Genomic DNA, 8,061 nt, shown 5'->3' with positions numbered 1-8,061 from the left:
CTAAGAATTATACAAATGAACAAATACAAACGGTGAGAAGTGAATTTGGTGAAAGAATTCTAAACCAACACCGGGAAAATACTGAAGCAAATGGTGAATTGGAGAGCAAGATTACCCAGGCCAATGCTAAGCTAGCTCAGAATGATGTGAGGTTAGGTAAATTGGAGGCTCAGCAAACAAATCACACGGCCCAAATAAACCAGCTGAGAGCAGATGTCACACAGAATTCAGCTGAAACTTTAAATCCCGAAGTAATTAAGGGATTGAAAACTCAGCTAGATCAAACTAAAGCCGAGTGTCTACAAATAAAGAATAGTTTAGCTAACGTTTCTGGTGGTAATAATCATAATACTGGACAAATCTTGTCATCTTTACCAATATTTGATGATACTGAGTGCACCATTCAACCACGGGCATTCATTCAGCATTTGCAGGCTATTGATTCCGTTACTACTATACCATGGATTACGTGGAGAATGCATCTTTTACTATGTCTACAGAAAGAACCACTGATACACTTCAGAAGTCGCATTACTGAATTCAACTCGTTAAAGGATTTTATTGACAACTTTTTAGCTACTTTTTGGTCTCCCGCAAGACAGAGAAATTTATTGTCTCACATTATTACATGCAGACATGACAAGCAGAATACGGGGCTGTCCATGAGTGCCTTTTCAGCCCACATTCGCTATTTGAACAATCTGATGGATAATCCAATCGAGAATGGAAATTTGATTGAAATATTAATTGGGAAGTTACCTTATTCCATTCAGACGGCATTAAGCTCGCAAAGTTTTGAATCCTATGACAAGTTTGAGGCTTGTTTGAGTCGAGTACAGAGTGTAGACGATAAATTTGGTTCACGGAATTTCAAAACAAACCATCAGAAAGATGAGAGGTTAGGTGTTGTCGTGAATGAAGTTGAAACTCCTCATCGTAATTATAATCGAGGCAGTCAACCGAGTCGACCTCAAAATAATAGCCGTGGATTTGGAGATAATCATCGGAGAAATTATAATGAGGGGAGTTCATTTATTCCAAATAAATCAGTCGACTCAACTACAACACCAGAACAAAACATAAACAGAAGCGAAGACGTCACTCAGCCGCAGCCATCTGTATCAACAACCAGTTCGTCGCCCAACCAACAAACCCAGTCCAACAAAAAGCAGTTCCATTCTAATAATCAGAAGGGAAATAATTCTCAGCGTCGTAATAACAATAATTGACAACCAGTTTCGACTGTCTCTGGCGTCAATCATCATAAAAACGAGACAGTCAGAAAAAAAGTTATTCCGATCGTAGGAGTAACCGACCGTGAGGTGCTGCAGTCTGGCGGAAAAAATTCACACTGCTCCCAACCACGTGACAGCGGTAAATCCAGTCATGAAGAAGAGAAAAATCTGCCTGCTTGTATTACGTCAGCTAGTAGTGACAGTTTGCGGGTTCTGCCCCACGAGGCTACTAGTAGTGATGGTTTGCGGGTTCTGCCTCCCGAAGCTGATAGAGTTCCCCATCCAAGTGTTAATAACAGGAAGGCGAGACCTACTGAATTGGTCTTTACAAATGAATTCAAAAATAAAGAAAACTCCAATTTAAATCCAATATCTTCACCCATTATTCTCGAAAGTTACACCATTTTCCGAGAGGATGTCATAGATGATTTGTTAGATGATGAAGCTTCACAGGTCCATAAGGATAACCATGGACAATATCAAGCCTATCTGGATATAGAATTGTATGGTCTGAAATGTAGAGCTATGATAGACACCGGATCACAGTGTTGTCTTATTCAAGGAGATTTCTTTGCACAAATACAGAGTCTGACACAAGTACCTCTCTTACCACTTACTACTACATTTATTAGAGGCATCAGTCAAGGAAAGCGTATCAGAGCATCAACCCAATGCCTGTTGGATGTTGAAATAGATGGCATTTCCTTTCCACATGCCTTTCTTGTTCTACCAGTAAAATGTCCGCTTTTAATTATTGGGACAGACTTCTTGAAATATTTCCAATGCATCATCAACTTGAAGCGTATGTGTATTACCATTCACCACAATGAGGAAGAGGAAGTTTCAGTGACTGTTCCCTTACTGTTAGAATCACATAGCGGCAAAGTTAAGACAACATTCTGGACTCAGGTTACCAGTGACTTTGTTCCTCGTAATGCTAGTATGCATGAAGTTGAAGAGAAAATGTGTGAATTCAACATGCTCATGAGCGATAAGAAGGCAAGAGTAATTGATGAAACCGACAAACATTTCTCCATTCTACTAGAAAATATGCAACAACAACCTACCTGGTCTCCAGATTTGAAGGAGAAAGTTCTGGCTGTACTACAGAGAAATCGTCAAGTTTTTTCCGAGTTACCTGGGAAAGCTACCCACTTTACCTGCAAGTTGGAGGTGAAGCCTCATAAGATGTACTTCCACAAATCCTACCCAATACCATTTGCCAAGCGACTGGCAGCTGACAAGGAGATCCAACGCATGGAAGATATGGGAATCATTGAACCATCCACTTCACCATATAGTCTTCCTCTAGTCTGCGTCTCCAAAAAGGATGGGTCGGTACGCCTTTGTCTTGATGCCAGGGCCCTCAACAGTGTATTGGAGAATGATCGCGAAAGTCCTGCTCAAATTGATCATCTGCTTCAGACCTTTCATGAGAAGAAAATTTATTCAACAGTAGATCTCTCCAGTGGGTATTGGCAGCTTGAGGTAGAACCAGAGTCAAGAGACTACTTGTCTTTCATCTATAATGGGCGCAACCTACGCTTCACAAGACTAGCATTTGGGATCCGCAATGCAATGGCATTATTTATAAAATGTTTGAGGAGTGCCGTTGGAGAAGATATAACCGAATTCTGTACCCTATATGTCGATGATGGCATCATTTCATCCCAAAACATTGAGGAACATTGCGAACATCTCAACATTGTCTTCCAGAGGCTCATCAAGTGTGGCATGACCCTTCGACCCTCCAAATGTGATCTGTTCAAAGAAAGAGTCAAGTTTTTGGGTCACATCATTACACCTGAAGGCATCATCCAGGATGAAGATAAACTGAAGGCTCTTGAAGACTTTCCCTCGCCTAATAATCGTAGACAGCTGCAAAAGTTTCTGGGATTCCTGCAATTTTATCGCAGATTCAGTCAACAGTTGTCACATTATACGGCACAGCTAAGCCATGTGTTATCTGCATCCAAGCCCTGGAAATGGGGAGTAAATGAGGAACAAATCTTTAAAGAAATAAAAAAGCAATTTCTAAATACTGTTATGTTGAAACACCCTGATATGAGTGAGCCATTTCATATCAATGTGGATGCATCACATTACGCAGTAGGAGCCGAGATTTTTCAGTTGGATTCAGAAGGAAACAAAGGTGTTATTGCATTTTTTAGTAAAACCTTGAACCAGGCACAAAGGCGTTATTCTGTGACAGAGAAGGAACTTCTCAGTATAGTTCTTGTATGCCTCAAATACCGAACCTTGCTGCTGGGTCACCAAATCTACATCAACACAGATCATCGTGCCTTGACCTTCTTCAAAACAGCAAAACTCACCAATAATCGTCTATCCCGATGGTTCCTAGCCTTGCAGGAGTTCAATATCGAGATGACACACCTTCCTGGAAAATACAACCAAACTGCAGATTTCCTATCAAGAGAAGTGGATACCACCTACCAGAATGAGCAAACATTTACCTGCTACCTGTTGAATCCTCATCAAAGCGTGCCTTTCCCAAAAGGAATACAACCAATAGAGGATATTCCACTTCTGTCTCTCCAGAAACTGCAGGAGGCTCAGGCTAAAGATAGAAAGATGGCCGATATCTACAGACAGTTGAAGGATCATCCCAACACTAACCATGGGCATTTTGCATTCTACAAGCTTCACCAAGATGTATTATTCCATCGGTCTCAACCAGACTCCTTCAACTGGAAGGTGGCAGTGCCAGAAGAATTAGCTGAAGATGTCATCAAAGAAATGCATGAGCGACTAGGGCATTTTGGAGCTAAGAAGATTTTGAAGGCTCTTAAGGATGTTTGTGTCTTCAACAACATGCATCGTCGAGTCACCCGTGTAACTACTTCTTGTGATACATGCCAGAAAACAAAACATGAACATGCACGTCTCCGAGGTGAAATGCTACCCATCCTGCCAGAGAATCCACTAGATCTACTCTCCACAGACATCTATGGCCCTCTACCACGTGGCATAGGACAGAAGAGATTTGTGTTTGTTGTAAAAGATGTCTTCTCAAAGTATACAATGTTCTTTGCTATTGGCAAGATTACGGGAGAGAAATTGGCTCAGTGCATAACTCAGGGGTGGATGGACAGAGTTGGTAAACCTCACAAGGTACTGGCTGACAATGCCACCTACTTTCGCAGTAACAAATGGCGAGAAATTCTGGAAAGAGAGGGGATTGAATTATCATTTACATCCAGCTACAGCCCCAGTGGTAATCCAGTTGAGCGTAAGATGTCAGAAATTTCACGGTTCATGCGAGCATACTGCAAAACAGCTCATCAACATTGGGTAAAATATTTACCATTTCTGGAGTACTGCCTTAATCACTCGTACAGTGATGTGACGGATGCACCCCCCATGAAGCAATTTTCAAAACCAAAAGTAACAACTTCTTGAAAGAACTAGTTTCTTTTCCCAATGAGACCACTACATCACCAATACCTACTGTGCAACTAATCCGGCAGAATCTTGCTAGAGCTGCAGCAAGCCGGAAAAAGTACCATGATCGGCGTATCAAGTCTCACAAGTATGAAGTCGGACAGGAGGTATTGCTGAAAACACACTGGTCATCTGATGCTCTTGGAAAATTAACAAAGAAATTTTTTCACTTATTCACGGGTCCCTACCTTGTAAAGAAGGTCTCTAACCGAAACACTGTTCTACTTCAAAACCCAACTACTAATGAAAATTTGGGATGGACCAATGTGCTTAATGTCAAGCCCTACAAACATTGACCACATCACACCAGCTGCTTCACATTGCTCCACGATGCTCCGGCTCCACATAGTTCCAGCTGCTCCACATCGGTCCAGCTGCTCCACATCGCACCAGCTGCTCCACGATGCTCCGGCTCCACATCGGTCCAGCTGCTTCACATCGCACCAGCTGCTCCACATCGCATCGTTGGATCTTCACACTATCATCACAGCACCCACAACTCAAAGCAAGTTGTTTATTTATTGTATTATATTGTTTATTATTGTAATATAAAGATTTGCTCACTGGCAAGTTAAGCCTACCCGCAATTACAACTAAATTTGAAATTAATTCTAAAATATAAAGTAAAGTTATTTTGAATTATCCAGACAAAAAAAAAAAAAAAAAATTATTTATAAAATAATTTGGAAAAATTAGCTTATTAACTTACTCTAAAAAAAAAAAAAAAAAAAAAAAAAAAATTGAAGATAAATAGAAAAATAGTCTGCTGTGATATTTATTAATAATTTTAGGTGTAGGATATTTTTGTGATTGAAAATCAACCATTAAATGGTCTTCATTATTATTAGTATTGTTTGTTTGAAATATTATTGTTGTTATCATTTGTGCTGTTGCATTATACATGCACTATTAACTATTAATTATCATTTGGTGATAAAATTATCTTGAATATTATATTTGTAGCATGAAAGCTCACTATAGATTAGAATTCTTAATTTATATGTTATTATTGTTATTAACTTAATGAAATTATTGTAATCACATAAATGTGATTAGTATTTTGAAAAAAAATATGATGCATCAGAAATCTAAAACATGCATTCAGCAACTAATTTATAGGAAAATTTGAATATTATGTTACTTATTGTATTTTTGTATAGAAATGTTGAGAAATGAAGGGAATTTTGGAATCAAGCTTTAAAAATAAACAGGGTAGAAATTTTGATTGAACAAGTGGAGACTAGTTAAATGTATTGAATCACAGAGAGATATTATCAATCTTTGTAAGCTGGCATACTTGATGAAACTTGGTATAGTTATATTTTAACAGACCTGCAATATTGGATTAAAATTGTTATTAATGTTAAATTGTAAATTTTTGATAAAAATTGTTAATTGTTGGCATGGCCCTTTGATATTGTTATTATGGCATCTTCTATGCACTCTATGCAGGTCTATTTCACTCATGCACCTCTGCTCTTTATTCTGTGAGGAGTGATGGGGGGCTTGTGCACCCATCCTCTCACCGTAGGGATTTTTTGGATTTTGTGCATGTGGTATTATCCCACCTCTGTACTTCCTTTGTAAGTCTGACTGGGCAAAAATCCGGGACCTTAGTTTGTGGTTTCTGGCACCACTGCTGCGGCACAAAGCCATGCATATTTGTTGTAACATCATGCTTTTTTGTGCAGATTGTTGTTTGGCTGTGAATTTTTTGTGATAGACCCTAAGTCGTAGTTTTAAGTTAGCATATGTCATTGTACCCTTCTTGATTGAAATTAGAAAGCCTTTAATGGCCTAAAACCTTTCTAATTTGGGGGCTTTATGTCAGGATACAAAGCCTATGCCAGCATATTTTCTAAAATTAATGTATAATTGAGACATAAATCAAATGTACTCACGTCAAATTATGTAAAACTCATTTAATTATAGTTTTATTAAATTCTTACAGTATTATTTCGTATAATTTACCAATTTATTGTCAGAGTCATTCGTCAACTGCCTACCAATGTTTACTAACTTATTTTCAATAATTAGGTTAGAGTGAATTGCGCCAAAATTGATGACAAGCCTTATCTGTCAGCTGTTGATACCGCCGGCTACTGTGCTACTGTGATATCTCTATATTGTCTGTTTTCATTTTAAAACTAACTCAAGCTTGTTCATTTCTGCAACCCCTGTTTATTTTCTGTTTATCTGCTTTAATTTTATAGTCTTCCCGTTTAACGTAATTTTTTGTCATTTTCTGTGTTTTTTCGAACCTCTGTGTCTAATTTAAATATTAAAACCGCGTGGAAAAATTCCCATTGGTGGACTTTTTCTTATTAGGCACAGGATTGGTTCTTGCCCAAATGACGTGGTTCTTCTTCTCAGAAGAAGACCAGGTGATTTCCGCTTTTTGGGAAGAAGAGACACTTGCCTTCGGAGAATCGAATTATCAGGACCCGTTTAATTTGTCCTATTAAAATTAATGTTTAAATGGTTTCTCTTCTTGTTAAATGTAATATATCCAGTGTGTTAAATGTGTAGCTCCTCTGTAGTCTTGTGCTCTTAAATTAAATTGGAAGGCAAGTTCAATTTGTATAAGCTTATTCCTGAGGAAGAATTGTGAAACTAAATCCTGGGTGACGCCATTCCACGCCAGATCTTCAAGTGAAATAAAATTATTAAGTGAATTGGGGCCCCACGATCGAGTTGGTGAGCGAAAAATATTTATTCTATCCAATCAGTGAATTGAGAAAGCTACAATTTTCTATCAATTAATTATTGTGAAAGAGTGCAGGACTATATCCTCCTATAATACCGTGTAACCCCTATTAAAATCCTAATTGCACTATATTACCAAGAACATTCATATTATTATCTCATATCAAGAACATTTATTACCAAATTTTGAAAACTCTATTATTCCAATTTGTCAATTATTTAATTAATTATTATTATTGATTCTTAACGATTATAATTCATCAATAAATTTGCATAATTGTTAACCAGTTTCAGTAATTTCTCTAATTAGATCCTGCTCAGTTCGGTCTATGATTACCATATTGGTTTTCCTCTGTAGGAATTATTTCAGGTATTGGAATATCAATATTGAATTTACTTGTTATTCATAAGAAATAAATTACATTCGCTGTGCTCGGGTTTGAATTGCCTGGAGATATTGGTAGGCTATCACGCCTGATTCTCAAGCAGTTTATATCAGAGTACGGCGGAAATATTATTTCTTGTGGAATTGTAGGATATTCTGGACGGGTGTAGGCAGCTCTGCCGGCTGATTTTTTATCCGAATTACAGGTGTTAAGCGTCCAGAGGCTCTTGCGAATCCACACAATGTAGAAATATGATATGGCAAGGCAGAGAA

Source organism: Nilaparvata lugens, unplaced genomic scaffold (assembly GCF_014356525.2).
Source record: "Nilaparvata lugens isolate BPH unplaced genomic scaffold, ASM1435652v1 scaffold5360, whole genome shotgun sequence".
NCBI classification, from domain to species: Eukaryota; Metazoa; Arthropoda; class Insecta; order Hemiptera; family Delphacidae; genus Nilaparvata; species Nilaparvata lugens.
This window is presented reverse-complemented; position numbering follows the sequence as displayed.